Source organism: Tenrec ecaudatus, chromosome 17 (genome assembly GCF_050624435.1).
Source record: "Tenrec ecaudatus isolate mTenEca1 chromosome 17, mTenEca1.hap1, whole genome shotgun sequence".
NCBI classification, from domain to species: domain Eukaryota; kingdom Metazoa; phylum Chordata; class Mammalia; order Afrosoricida; family Tenrecidae; genus Tenrec; species Tenrec ecaudatus.
In genome coordinates, this window is record NC_134546.1 from 16906216 (window position 1) to 16921391 (window position 15176).

The 15176-nt window shown below is 49.4% G+C and overlaps 1 long non-coding RNA gene across 1 annotated transcript; it reads left to right on the top strand.

Annotated features, from left to right (window-relative positions):
- The first annotated feature begins 3274 nt into the window (after positions 1–3274).
- Positions 3275–13636, top strand: LOC142430277 (uncharacterized). The gene is made up of 3 exons (XR_012780631.1): positions 3275–3355; positions 7723–7789; positions 12229–13636. It is a non-coding gene; the product is annotated as an uncharacterized LOC142430277 (long non-coding RNA).
- Positions 13637–15176: the final 1540 nt, after the last annotated feature.

Below are 15176 nucleotides of genomic sequence, written 5' to 3' on the forward strand. Positions count from 1 at the left end.
ATCTTAGGGAATATAATGGTATTTTACTGTGGTGTGAGCTGGCCTCTGATGTGTAATGACACGGAGCGTCTTTTTGTGTCTGAGGCCATTCTAATGCTCTGTTTGGTGAAATATCTATTCCAGTTCCTTGCCCATTTTATGATTGGGTTCTCTTCTTTGTTCAGTTTCCAAAATTTTATATATATATATATATATATATACTTGGTTCTTAGATCCTTGTGAGATATATGGTTGGTGAAGAGGTTCTCCCAGTTTGTAGCTTGCTTGTCTTTCTAGAGTAAAGCCCCTCAAGGGCCCTTGAGCAGTATTTGGCTCTGTGATTAGCATTTGCATCTAGACGGAGTTTTAAAGTTTTTGATGCTGCTGTCAGCAGCCCAGCACTTCATTCTCAGCGCTACCATGGCTTCTCAATCTACACAATAGCACACCGATCTGGATTGGTGATTTAGATTGGGGGGCATTCAAGGCTCAGAAAGGCTGACACATCAAGGTAGCACAATTACACAGCATCAGAGCCACCTGGACTTCTGATCTCAGGACTCTCCGTGCCCGATCCTCTACCATGTGCAAAGTGCTACCCTGGGGGGAAGGTAGACCAAGTGAGAAGGCAGCAGTCCTTCAAGATGGCAAAGTGTTGTTAACGAGATACAGATAAAGTGGGACAAAAACGGGGTATAATCTTTCAAGAACAGACCCGTTCACCACCACCACCACCCCTCCCAGGACACATTGTAGGAGGCTTTTGGTGAAATATCAAAACCCTATCAGGTCTTCTGGGAAAGAGTCAAACCCAAACCAAACTCATTGCCATGGAGTTGACTCTGACTCACAGCGAGTGAACGGAGAGTGGAATGGTCCCATGTGTATCTGGGATGTCAATCGTTTTAACAAGAGCAGACAGCCTCCTCTCTCTCCCACAGAGCAACTGGAGGGCTCGTACAGCTGACCTTGTGATTAACAAATAGCTCTCTGTGTAGCCCACTATACCATCAGGGGTCCTCTCTCCAGGGAGAGTCACACTGGGTATTCAGAAAAAGGAGGGCTTCCAGAGATACTGCAAGAGGGAAAAGAGGTGGCCCCTGGTAAGGGGATGGATGCAGGGAGGAAAAGGAGGGGGAGAAAGAAGAGAATGGTCATTGTAAGTAACCCCACTGACGCTGGAGTCAGGACCTTGGGGATCTTCAGGTGAGAAACCAGAGATGCTGAGCCATCTGCAGGGGTGGTTGTAGGCCAGGAAAGGGTAGTCTCCAGATTCTAACCCTGGCCTCTGTCCACCCAGGAGAATGTCCCTTCCAGGCAATACACCCCAAAGAACAAAGGTGTCATTTCCTTGTCGGATTTGCTATTGAGTACTGGATAAATCACCGAGTGGACTGAAAGGGCCAGGCCTTGAGAGTGGGCAGCCAGAAGCCTAGGAGCAAAGAGTGAAAGGTAGAAGAGCAAAGAAATATGGCAAAGGCCATTCTATCAGGGCCCAGCAAGCGATCGATACGGGGCACCTGAAAAGATGGGCGTAAAGATGAGTTCTGGGCTGCCCTAGGGAAACAGCTTCAGTGTTCAGAGGAGGTGGCACAATGAAAGGTTGATGGAGAGCCAGAGAGCAGGGAGGCGTACAAGAAATTTTGCAGCACTGCAGAGCAGTCTGTACTACACCCCCGTTTTATAGAATCCGCGGTGAAAACAGTGAAGTGCTTGACTTTTAGCCCAAAGGTGGGCGCTTTGAACCCACCCAGTGGTACCTCAGAAAGCTGACCCGACTAACCTGCTCTCAACAGGTTACAGCCTTTGAAAACCCCTGTACTCTGCACACAACAACAGCGAATGATGCAGCCAGCCCTTTCTGACGTACACCCAACTATCCTTTTTCTGGGAGAAAAAGCACAAGAAACTGGTACCAGCAGGAAGAAAATGGATAGCTTGTAGAGGTCGGCTGTGTCGCCCTTTTATACCTTTTCAATTATGAGCCAAGAGGGTGTAATTAATATATAATAACAAAACTGATGAAAAGTGTTTCAAGTTGTGTAGCGAATCAAAATAAAGCAGCCGTAAAACAAAGAAGCGGGAGCTTCCCTTCCCCCACGTAGGTTGGGCAGCTTGGGGGCCTCTTTGGAAGAGGAGAATGAACTATGAGGAAGGGTCGAAGGAAACATGGCCCAGCAGAGGAAGGAAGGGCGAGCCTACGGGTCCAACAGGAAGTTGGAGAGGGGAAAGGCCGCCTGTAGGAGGGGTAAAATGGTGCGGAGGGACCAGGGCCGGTGCAGATATTTAAGCTCTGCAGGCTGACAGAATGCTCATAGGGATGAAGAAAGAGTTCGCGGAGCTTACTGGGGAACCACGTGAACTGTTACGGCTTTTGGGGTTGTATATTCATTGCAGCATGGCTTAGGGTGGCAAAAAGCAACAAAACAGCAAAGGAAAAGGCACAAACGGCACAACTGTTATATGAACGGAAAACTGCTACCCAGCCATTCAGCGCGCATCCCAGCTGGGACTTAGGATTTCCACGATGTATACGCGTCTGCGTTACAGAACGCCATTCTGGAAAACAAAAGGACTAACTGCGTCGCGCACGCGCTCTCGTGATTTCCAGTCAGCACGGGGCGGGGTGGGGGGGGACATAGGAAAGGATGTCCCCTGCTTGTTAAGCCCGGGCCGGTGGGAGAGAGATCATTATAAATACGTACACAATTAAAAAGACACGTGTCCATGTAAGACTCAACTGGGCCGGTACTTAACAGAAAAAGCACGCGGGCGACGACGGGCACAGCGGGCAAAGCAAGGCCCGTGGGGGGCCTCCCTGATTCTTTGGAAACCGTGGCCATACTGGAACGCGCACGTCGGCGCCGCGAGCGCGGGACCGCGGGGGGCTCGCTCCAAGCCCTTTGTTAACTGAAGGGGGAGGGGAGGGGGAGGGAAGGGGGGAGGGGAGGGCGCGCCGGGCGGCCACGCGGCCGGGGCAGGAAAAGGTGCGCGGAGCAGCCTGAGGACGAGGGCGGGGGCGGGGGTGGGGGGGGGTGGGGAGGCGCCAATGGCGGAACCAGTTCCGGCCTGTTCTGAGCTGTCGCCGCCCCAGCTGCCGCGGGTCGCATTTCTCGGCGGGGAGGGCGCCCCCGCCCTCCACCCCCAGCGCGCGCTCCCGGCGTGCCTCGCGCGAGACAAAGACGCCTGCGCCCCGAGCGCGGGGGCCCCGCCCACAGCGCCCGGCGGGACGCCTGTCCCCGCCTCTCTGACGCCGACGCTCGGGCGCGCCGCCCCGCCCCCGCCCCGCCCTCCTCCCAGCAGCCCGTGCGCCGCGCAGGCCTTTTCCGCAGCGCCCGACGCTGTCGGCCGCCATGGCTCGTCTGTGGCGTTCTCGGTGAGCTCCTCGCGTCCAGGGGAGACGTGTGAAAGGCCAAGCTGAGTTTTATGAGACGTACTTTTTTCACAGAGTTGACTTCTTTGTATTCAGGATGAAGAAAACTAGGGTGGCTAATGGAAAGGGCCGGAGGGCCTTGGTTGATTTAGAAACTCAGGGAACGCCACGGTGGGCCGCAAGGTGCCATGACGGCTGGAGCCCACTGGGGACATCTCCTTTATACCCAACATGTATATATCGCATTACGGGGCCTCTGCAGCGGCCACGCTAAAGGGCCCTGTTTCCCACTTTGAGGCGGAAAGGGCAGCCGGGGTAGCTAGCCGTGCACAGGAGAATAAGGTGGACCATACGGGAGCAGACTAAGAACGCCTCCAGCAAGTGAGAGGTCCTGAGATGATTTTAATTCATGTCAAACAACAGACTTCAAAGGAGCCAACAGTGTAATAGAGCAAGAAAACAAAATCTCCCCGCCCCCGGATCAGGAGAACTGCCCTCACCCACTAGAAGGGTAGCAATAGTTAAAAGATCGTCAGTAGAAAGATTATGCAAGTCATATTTGCATTTTTTCAGTAGCTGCCTTTAAAAATACATAAGCAGGTGAATCTGTTTTACTTCAACTCAGTATAGCCAATCATTTCAGTATGTCATCAACATAAAAACTAGATGCTGACTGATTTAAGGAGCCCTGGTGGGCTGTGGGTTAGGAGTTGGACTGTTAGCCACAGGTGGGTGTTTTAAACCTACCAGCTGCTCCTCAGGAGGAAGGGGTGGCAGGCTATTCCCAGAAAAATAGTTTGTCAGAAAAAACCTTACATCGAGAGGGCGGCTGTGAATCAGAATCAATTGATGGCAGGGGTGGTGGTGGGTATTATGATTTGGGTGGAAGTTTACAGATCAAATTGACTTTCTGTAGATTTGGTTTTCCATTCTCTTAGGAGGTTTTTGAAACCCGTTTCAAGTGGATAGGACAGGATTGGAAGCTGGGACTGGAGACTCAGGTTCTAAACCTCCCTAGGAGGTGTAACTACACAAATGACCTGACCTCTTTTATTGCTGTTTTTTCAGCTATAATATGGAAATAATACAACTACCCACTTTGTAGGGATATTGGGAAATTAATGGCAACTAACACTTTAGTACGCTATTAATGAGATTTTGGTATTACTGTTAGCCTGACGTCATACATTCCCATACCAAATGATATGGCTAGGAGACATTACAATTAGATGAAGCTAAATGACAACTGACAAACTCACAACCAATTTATGACATGATAAACAAAATATTGTTCTTGGCTCCTTGAATGTGCTTATCACTAAGGGAAAGGAATATGAATGGGGAATTTTAAAACAGGAGACATTCAAAGTGATTTTTTTTTCTTTTCCCAAACGGAGAGAACCCATTGAGAGTTTAACTCCAGATACCAAATGCTATATAAACACAAGGTAGCATTGTTGAGCAACACGTTGGCAGCTATCAAAATTAAGTGGAACCTTTTATTAGAGAAAGGAACCCTGGTGGTTCAGAGGGTTAAGTGGTGACCTGCTAACCAAAAGTCTGGTGGTTCAAACCCATCAGCCACCCCATGGGAGTAAGATGAGGCAGACTGCTTCCATAAAGATGTATAGCTTCAGACCTGCCAGGGCGTAGAACTACTCTGTCCTACAGGGATGATCTGAGTCAGTATCAACACAAGGACAGTGGGCTTCGGTCTGGAATATTTGGGAGGGAGTTTTGGGTAGTATGTAACCGCTAAACACTAGATTGCTAACAAAAAGGATGGAGATTGGAGTCTCCACCCAGAGGTGCGTGGAAGAAAGGCCTCGTGTTCTATGAAAATAGCCACTGGGAACTCAAAAGGAAAACAACCAAACAATGGAGCATCTGGTTTCTACTCCAACAGCAGTGAGTTCTAATATGGAGAAAGATATAAGGGGCTCAGTTCAAGAGAACGAACCAGACCACCCTTTCTACCCAACCCTTTCCTCTTCACATGAAGCCGAACAGCCAACAAACATTTAGCAACTTTAATTTCTCCTAATCACGTGCGCTTCAATTTCATATTTGCTTTGCTAATAGTCCTTGGCCACAGGTGTGTTGACATTTCCTGTGGCTTGAAATAGCCCCCAACAGCATTCCACATTTAGGCAGGTCTCACTGACCTCCTTACTTAAGCCACAAGAAACAACCCAAAGCAAGCCCACTGCGATCAAGTCAGTTCCCACTCCTGCTTTCCAAGACGATACAACCACAGACTTCTCTCCTGTATTCCACGATACTCCCAGCGTATTCTGAGACCTTGGGTGTTTATCTGCCAGCAGGGTCAGATGCATAATTTGCAGGGTTCAGTATGAAATCTTTAAAAGCGCTGGTGGCATAGTGGTTCTCTGTCCGGCTACTAACCTGACTCTCAGCCATTCAAAGACACCAGCCCCTCCACAGGGGAAATGGGGCCTTTTCTCAGAAACCCACGGGTCCAGTTCTATGCTGTCCTCTGGGGTCACTACGAGTCAGCATCGTCACCATGGAAGTGCATTGTCTTGACGAAAGACAAACACAAGGACTCCTTTTTTTCTACAAGGAAGAAAAGAACTCTCTTTCCCTGCCCAGTGTCTTGCTCAACTTGTCTTGGTGGGTTTTTGGCTTGCTCTTTAATGTTTGGACTCCCTAAGGCACAGGGGTACTTGCCAAGAAAGTACAGACCCTCACAGGTGTCCCAAGACCCTGCTTGGGGCGGGGGAACACCTGGTCCCCACCCTCCCAGTGCCACAGCAGGGGAAGGGGTGGCCCAGAACCCTTTTGGGTAAGTGGGGAGGCAGTCGGAGATGGAATTACGTGAGAATCAAGTCTCCAAGCCACTAACTATGCACGCTCCATTGTCCCATCGGACAGTTCACTTACGAAACAATAAAAAATGAAATTATGAAGAATTTTCCGTCAGTGAGCACAGAGCATTAAGTCCCAAGCAGGACTCTGAGGCCTTGTGGGACTGTGCTGTTTGCCGGGCCCCAGAAGAGCTCCAGGCTGGCCGTTAGCCTACATGGTCTTTGCCTCTGAGTTAGGCACTCGGTTATCCCATGGAAACACTAAACTTTCCATGCGGGTGTGCGCCCTCCTCAAAGAATGGCAACAGGCCAATCTGGCGCCTTCTGAGGTGCTCAACAGTTGCAAACTAAACAGCATGCCCCTGCCAAGTGAGGAACTGGCCAGTCGTGGGGGAGGACGCCCTCTGGGCCGGCCCTGGCCAAGGCCACTCTACAAAATCGTCCCATTCCTATTGCCTCGTCCCTTTGTGTGCCCGGGTGTCTCATGAACCAGAATTGAAAGAAACCAACAGAGGCCCCTCACTTTACCAAGAGCCTGTTTGCGCGTGCGCACAAAACACGGAGCTGGAAAGCCCACGGGAGCTGGCACTCTCATGCAAACCATTGCCGGCACACTGCGTTCCGACTCAGCAGTACCTCTGTGAGTCGTTACCACAGCAGCAGACTGCCTCTTCTTTCTTCTGGGGAGCAGCTGGTGGATTGGAACCAGTGGCTTTTCAGCAGCTGGGCGCAGCTGGATGCTTCACCCTCATGCCACCAGGCAGGATTCCTGAATTTCATCATAGGGGCTCTCAAACAAAACCGAAAGGGTGGCAGTTTGAAGCTGAAACAATAGTGCAGTCAGGGACCCTTTTGGCCAAAATGACAGGTCGCCAAGAGACTTTGGATTTTGTGAGCTGGTTTGAAGGAGAACTCAAAAGATTCCAACCAGCTGCTAACTCTCTCTGTCCTGACTCCAGTTTTGCCAACAGCTTCCTGACTCTAAGGAGGCCCCTCTGTAGAACTTATATCAGGAGCTGGCGTGTAAGCTGGAGGGAAGCTCACGGCCTCACCACTCATCCACGCAGGTTAATTTGACCCTACAGGATAGGGCAGAACTCCCCTGTGGGTTTCCAAGACTAACTTTACTGGAGTAGAAAGCCTCGTCTTTCTCCAGAAGAGCAGCTGGTGGTTTTGACTAGTGACCTGGAGGTTAGGAGCCCAACCAATAATGACAATGCCACCCCAGCCCCTACTCAACGCAAATCTCAGTCTACACATGTTAGTGCTCAGCAAACATAACCTGACTTTCCTGTAACTAATTTTAATATCAATCCCCTATTACTCTGGACACTGGATATGTCATCACAATCAGTTTCGTGTTTCTCCCTTCCCTGGGCGACATCTGGGTTTTTACAGGTCTGACACAGTGCCCAAACGTGTGTGTGGGTGTGGTGGTTGTGGTTGAGGTGCAGGGGTGGGGGGGGTGCAGGGGCAGTGCTGCCTGGTCCTCAGAGGACACCTGTCCACGTGGCTCACCAGTCACCTCTTGTTTCCTGTCAGGTGTGACCTGCCCATGTCAACCTCCACAGAAAGCAGTGATCACAGAGAGGCCAAGAGTCACAGCGAGGTAACTTCCCTACCCCAGTGCCAAAGGAACCTTGGGGTGATTCTCTCTACCAGGGCTGGCTTCCGGGATCTAAGCCCCGCGCTTAGAAGTGCCCTGCATTGGATCTAATGCTCTGCTATCACCACCTTGAGATTCTGGATAATTTCAGAAAGCGCCCCATTTTCATTTTGCACTTGATTTCGAAAATTAGGTAGCTAGTCCCCTCATCTTCCCAGGACCTACTCAGGAAAGGGGCATGCGCTCTGGCTCTGATCTCCCCAAGCCTATATGAAGCAAGGCCTTTCCCCACCATCCTCTCCCAAGCCCAGCCCTCCAGCCCTCCATGGAGGGGCTTTCTTGGGGTCTAAGCTCTCCAGCTTCCTGCTCCCTTTCCTGGGACACCACTTTAGGAACACTCCCATCTAGTGGTCTGGGCAGTGTGGCTCTCACTGAGCCCGGTCCTCTGCATTCCCCTCTACAGGCATTACCTTGAGGCAAACATTGCCTCATGACCCAGCCACGCCAAGAGGGAGGAGGGTGGGTCACAGGGTAAGAGGAAACACAGAATAAACACACTGGTTAAGATAGCAAAACAGCATCCCTCCACATACATCAGCGTCTGCAAGCTCAGCTAATGAGTCAGCCCCCAGAGAGCTGACCCATCCCCGGTGTGTTAGTAAATCAGGTTTGGAGCAAGGTGAGACTAAGCGCAGCTGATTGGGCTCCAAGGTATGTTGACACCCATGGGGATCTCTAGGTCGCCAGCATGCCATGGTAACTAGCCCGTCTCCCAGTGCCACTTCTAGAAAAGTCGCAGACCAGACGTTGTCGGCTCACGTGGGTGAGAGGCTGTGGGGCCGTTGTGGCATCAGTGGTGGGGTCTTCACCTTGGCCCTTTCCTTCCTTCCAGCCTTGTTCATGGCATCAACTCCTCACTCCGCACTCCCAGGCCCGAGTCGGAGGGATGACCCTACATGCAGAAAAGTATTCCTGTGTGTGAAGGCCTGGATGCAGAGGCCCTCGGGTGAACTTGAGGGTCCTCCCTCCCTAGTCCACGGGAGGCCAGAGTCTCCACGTGGGCCTTTCCACCACACCCTGGCAATGCAGTAGCTAAGGAAACCAACACAGGTGCCTTACATCAGCATCGAAGGATGAGGAAGGCTCTTTGCTGACTCAGAGCCAAGAGCCCAGTGCTGAAAACACCAGGCTGGCTCCATGGTGTCTTCCGAGAGAGCAGCCTGTACCCCTTCCCTGGGGGGGCTTCCCTGCTGGTGGGGCTTGTTGCCCCCTGCCCCACCTGGGCCACATCACAATGGTCCCTTGGGCTTTTTGCTAGTTGCCATTCAGTAGCATTTCACATTACTGACAGCCATCTTCTGAAAATTCTCTTTTCCTGTTTATTTCATTTTATTATCTCTCCCTCCAGCCAGTCAGTCAGTATTCACTGAACATTACTGTACACCAGGCATGGTGAGGATGTTAAAGACGCCAGATAAGCCAGACCTGGTCCCTGTCTTCAGGCTCCTTCTAAACAGCCTCCTCTTTGCTCTCTAGCTCCCAAAGATGGTATCTCCTGATGGTGGTTGCCCTCTGGTCCTCTTGTCTTCACTTCCCATGGGATCTATTTCACACCCAGGACTCCACTCCCACCACAGTAAAAATGCCCCGTCTCAACCCTCTCCTGATCTCTAGAATTGAATCTCCAAAGGTTGTGTATGTGCCATGACTATTTAATAGGTAATTAATAATTCATAATGCCCAGATGAATTCAACTCCATGACTCCTCTACATCCTGCCTCATGCCTCCTAAACATCTTGTCCAATTGATTTCAAAGTTTTAAATCAACCAAAAAGTCCCCACTGCCATCAAGTTGATTCTGACGCATAGTGACCCTATAGGAGAGGGTAGAACTGCCCCCTGTGGGTTTTGAGACTAACTCTTTACAGAAGTAGAAAACCTCATCTTGCTCCCTGAGAGTGGCTGGTGGTTTTGAACCACTTACCTTGTGGTTAGCAGCCCAATGTTTAACCAGGACACCACCAGGGCTGACCAGACAGAAAAGCAACAATTAAAAACCAGTATCAAAGAGCTGATTCTGGCTCATGGTGAACCCATGTGTATGAGTCAGAGTAGAACTGGCTCCTTAGGTCTGTGATGGCTGATTTTCCATCAGTTTGCCGGGCCTCTCTTCCGTGAACCGTTTGTACCAGCCAGGGACTCGGCTTATGGTGACAGAAACACTCATTTCTAGGGATCCGTGATTAAAAAGTTTGGTCTCTTTTGGGTTGCATTGTCCTGCCAACCCATCCCCACTCCCACCCCCCACTATGTGTTATAAAACTAACCCCTTAGCGCTCCTGTGGCATAGTGGTTATGAGTTGGGCTGCTAAAGGTAAGGTCAGCAGTTTGAAACCAGCTACATCAGGGAGAAAGACAAGGATTTCTACTCCCATAAGGAGCTACGGTCCAAGGAACCCGCAGGGGCTTTCCTGTAGGCTTGCTATGATTCGGCATGGACTTGATGGCAGTGAATTTATACCCTTCATTATGATCCACTTGGGAATAGGCTTTGTTATATGAAGGAGGCCATATTAGTGAGGGCATGGCTTGTCTGACCTCTTTCGATGTGTGAAAGAGCAGGTGCAGTGCCAACCCACAGAAAAGAGAGATGGAGGGAGATCCAGATGCCAGGCCTGCCAAGGAAGATCATGTGCAAGGCACAGGACGGACGGACGCTCAAGATGCCCGGAGCTCCAACAGAGAGAGAAAGCGCTCCCCTAGGGCCTGCACTCCCAAATTCAGACATCTAGCTCTGGCCCCCTAAACAGACCATGAATTTCCATTTATTAAAGCCACCCCTCTGACTCCGGGGATCCACTTCTGTAGTCTCTGGCCATCTGTGCCTGCAGATGTCTCCTCCTCTCTCCTTCCACCACCCCGGGGCTGGGTGTCACGGACTGTGGCACACCTTCTCTTGTCCTGTCTCCATGCTCCCGAATTATCTGTTCAATGGAGAGCTGCAATTTGGTCTTTTTTGGCCTGAAGAGCTGTCACAGGCATACCATTGTCACCAGAATAAAACCTGACACCCAAGGTCTCATGCATACAGCCCTATGTGAGCCCCATATTTTCTTTTTTCCTGGACACACACTGAACTGAGCCAAATGGACCCTTTGTTTCTGCCTCTTGACTCCTGTTATCTCCATTCCTCTGGGTCAAACTCAGAGCCACACCTCCAACCCCACCCAACCCACCTCTTTCTAGTCCATGAAGCCTTTCTGCCCTTCAAAGATGGATCTGTCTTCTTCCTCTCTAGAGAATCTCCCTGAGACCCACATCTTTTCTCTTAGGCCTAGTGAATCATCAGCTCAGTGGCACTGTGCGCTGTGACTGAGGCCGTCCTGACTCCTAGTCACCCTTTAGAACCCAGGAGAAGCCCTGAGGGACTGGTCACCTTCCTCAAACTCCCTCCGCCTGTTCTGTCTCTGCCTTATAGGGATGGTTGTAGATCAAATAGGGAGTTCTTTATTTTATAAATCATTTTATTGGGGACTCGTGTAACTCTTATCACAATCTATACATCCATCTATTGTGTCAAGCACATTTGTTGCCATCATCATTTTCAAAACTTCATCTTTCTACTTGAACCCTTGGTATCAGCTCCTCAAATTTTCCCCTTCCTCACCGCTCCCCCTCCCCTTACTAACCCTTAATAATTTATAAATAATAATAATTATTTTTTTTTAATAATAATTATTTTTTCATGTCTTACACTGTCCGATGTCTCCCTTCACCCACTTTTCTGGGGTTATATGATTAGATCAAATATATTATTAAAATTAATCTCAACTGTTTCACTTTACTTTTTTTTAAAATGTGTTACCACAGGAAACTTTAAAATGTATTTGTGTGGGGTAAAAAGGGGGAACCAATTACAGGGATCTACATATAACCTCCTCCCTGGGGGACGGACAACAGATAAGTGAGTGAAGGGAAACGTCGGACAGTGTAGGATATGACAAAATAATAATGTATCAAGGGTTCATGGGCGGGGGGAAGAGTGGGGAAGGAGGGGAAAAATGAGGAGCTGATGCCAGGGGCTTAAGTGGAGAGCAAATGTTTTGAGAATGATGAGGGCAGTGAATGTACAAATGTGCTTTACACAACTGATGTATGGATGGATTGTGATAAGAGTTGTATGAGCCCCCCATAAAATTATTTAAAAATCTTTTTTATTTGTGGCTGGCATTGTATTTTAACAGACAACAGTGATCTAAAGATTAAAAAGTAACATGGACTTGTATCCAAGGCATATAAAAGTTGATTAGTTCATAAAAGTGCAAAGAAGTGCATGTAAAATATTAAAATTACTTTTTATGTTCTCATAAATTGCTTTCCTTTAAAATATTTAAAACTATATGGAGCCCTCCACTAGACCAAGCATGATTTCCTTCTCCAGGGACTGGGCTTTCCCGACGACGTGTCCAAATTGTGTGAGACGACGCCTGGCCATCCTTGCCTCTCAGCGACGAGGCAACAGAAAAGGCGGCCCCCGAGGACATGGATTGACGGTGGCTGCAACAGTGGGCTCAGGCACAGGGACACTTGCGAGGGTGTCACAGGCCTGGGCAGCGTGGCCTTCCCTTGTGCCTACTAAGGTCGCCATGGGTCGGAACCGGCTTGATGGCGTCTCACAACCAAGGAGTCCTGAATGCAAAGTGAGTCTGGTGTTGGGCCACAGGCCACAAAGCCAGCAGCAGTTTGAAACCAGGGAGAAAGACGAGGCTTTCTACTGGAAAGACTCCACGTCTCAGAAACACAGGGGCAGTTCCAGCGGGTCCGACAGGGTTGTGAGCTGGCATCGTCCAGGTGACAGTGAGATCGATTCGAATGAAAGGACAAGAACTTCTAGTGAGCGTTTAAAGGTCCAGGTGTGTGTGTGTGTGACCAGGAACGAACAGCATGAGCAAGGGAGCAGAACATAGCTGTTGTGTTTGGCTAGACCTCACAGTTAGTATTTAGGAACATTTAAATAAACATACATCTGAGGGTTTTTAAAATTTTATTTTAGCGAAATATGGCACGTTTTATCAAAGCAGAAGTCTTTGTCATTCGACCATCCCGTGGCCGTCTGATTCACTCGGAACCGTGCGCTATGCTGCTGTCCTTAGGGTGCGTCCGATCTGTGGGCTCTGCCCTCAGTGCACAGGAGGACAAGCACCCTAGTCCTTGCGCCCCATCTGCGGGCTCTGCCCTCAGTGCGCAGGAGGACAAGCACCCTAGTCCTGCAGCCTTCCCGACGTTGGGTTGGAGGCCTCTGGTGCATAACAAAGAAAACCATTCCCACCTCCGGATACCCAGTCCAAACTAGGAGGAGCAATCTTGAAGTCCTCATGCTAAGGAATCCTGCAGCATTGCAGCCAGAGGCTTTTTTCCTGCATCTTGAGAAAAGCTGAGCATATTTTTTTCCCTTGTTTTCTAACTCAGATCTTTGCAAAGTGCCTTTTTATACATTTTACTTTGCCTTCTCAGAGCTGCCCTGGGGCGTCTTCATCATCTCTTGCAGGAGCGTTTGCTATGGGCAAGAGCCACGTCTTTGTCCTTCCTGACATCCGTTTCGGACTTTCTTGTCTTTTTGATGATCCTTTGCTTTCTCTGTATATTAAGTCACCGCACAACTCCTCTGACCGTCGATCATTCATGTTCACAGTGTCAAATCTGCCCTGCCCTCTCCTGCAGGGGCACTGAGGCGCAATCGACGAGGGCAGTGAGGTTTTTGGGGTTAACCTCTGGAATGGTAAGATTATGATTTTGTGTCCTTTTAAGCCACTAACTTTCTGGGAACTTGTTAAAGCAGATATAAGAAACTGTTGTTCCAAAAAAAAAGAAAGAAAGAAACTGTTGTTCCTCTCAGCTGAGGACAAGGAGTCAATAAATTGATTTTCCCCCCAATGACAAAATGGCTCTCCTCCTACCCTTCCTGAAACCCAAGGCAATCATCCCAGAGAGATGGAAGCATCGAGCCCACACCGTCTGTCCCCCTCTGGCTGTAGCACCCAGGCAGCCAGGGTGCCCTGGTCTGAGAGGGAAGTCACAAGAGCAGGTGCTGAGAGTTCTCTCGGGGCTGGGCTGGCTCTCCGCACCACGTCCTGGGTGTCAAGGATGCCCACGTAGCTATAGAAGGACCTTGCAGTTGTGCATCGGAGATATGTGGGCCTCTCTCAAGTACTGGCCCCAAAGTAGGAAGGAGCCTCTTGGGTCTGAGTCCTGAAAATAGCAATTGGTGCATGGGGCAAAACAAAGCAGGAAAAAGTGCCTTTGCTGCTTTTTTTTTTCTTTTCTTTACAAGCACCGATCTAATTTTGATACCAAAAAAAGACTGAAACCAAAAACCCAACTCACTTGTCATTGAATCAATTCTGAGTCATAGAACCACTATAGGGCAGGGCAGAACAACCCCCCGGGACTTTAGGAGGTGAGAAATCTTTACTGGGACAGAACGCTCCTGTTGCTCCCTCGGGGGCTGGCAGGGGGCCAGAGGTTTAGACTGCTGAGCTTGGGGTTCACAGCCGGCCTCTTACCCCAACAGGCTACCAGGGCTCCTAGATCCTAAAACCATGGAAGTAACTTGAATGTTCATCTGTGGGACCAGCTATCTTACAGCATCTCCTTACTATGTGAGACTAACTACAGCTATCAAGATACAATGAGGATGCCCTCTGGATACTGATACAGACATGGCCCCGCCATAGAGTGTTAAGTGGAGGTGCAGGGGAGGTGGGAGAGGGGGGGTAGGGGGGGGACTGGCAACCAGAAAACAGGATGTGGAACAAATGTGTAGCAAATCATTTAGGTTAAAAATAAAGTGGAAAAGTATCTCTTCCCCACCCCCCTCTTAGATATGCATAAAACCAACCTAGAAGGATAAACAAAACCTAAGGAACATTGGTTATTTATTTAGGTTGGGGAAACTGGGCAGATAAAGCCAAATCAACCCACAAACAAATGGACAGCAACTTCTCACCCAGATACCTTTGATTTGGGAGGATTTGTGATGTTGGAGACACCTTGTCACAAAGCAGACTGGCCCCAGAGAGTTTTCTGTTCTTGGCTTTAGTGTTTTCTTTTTTAACTTTTATTGTGATGGACTCTATGTAATAAAACATTACTCTTTTAACCACTTAAAGTATACGATTCAGGGCTGTTAGTTACTTTCACCAAAGTTGTGCTACCATCATTGGTCTAAATTTTTCCCTCACCCGAAATAAATCCCCTTTAAATGGTATCTCCCTTCCCCAGCTCCATAATCACTAAAACGTTTGTCTCTGGGCCCTGGCCTAGTGCTATGGATGGTGTATCACACAATGTTACTCTTCTGGGCCAGACGCAGATCACTCAGCATGTTTC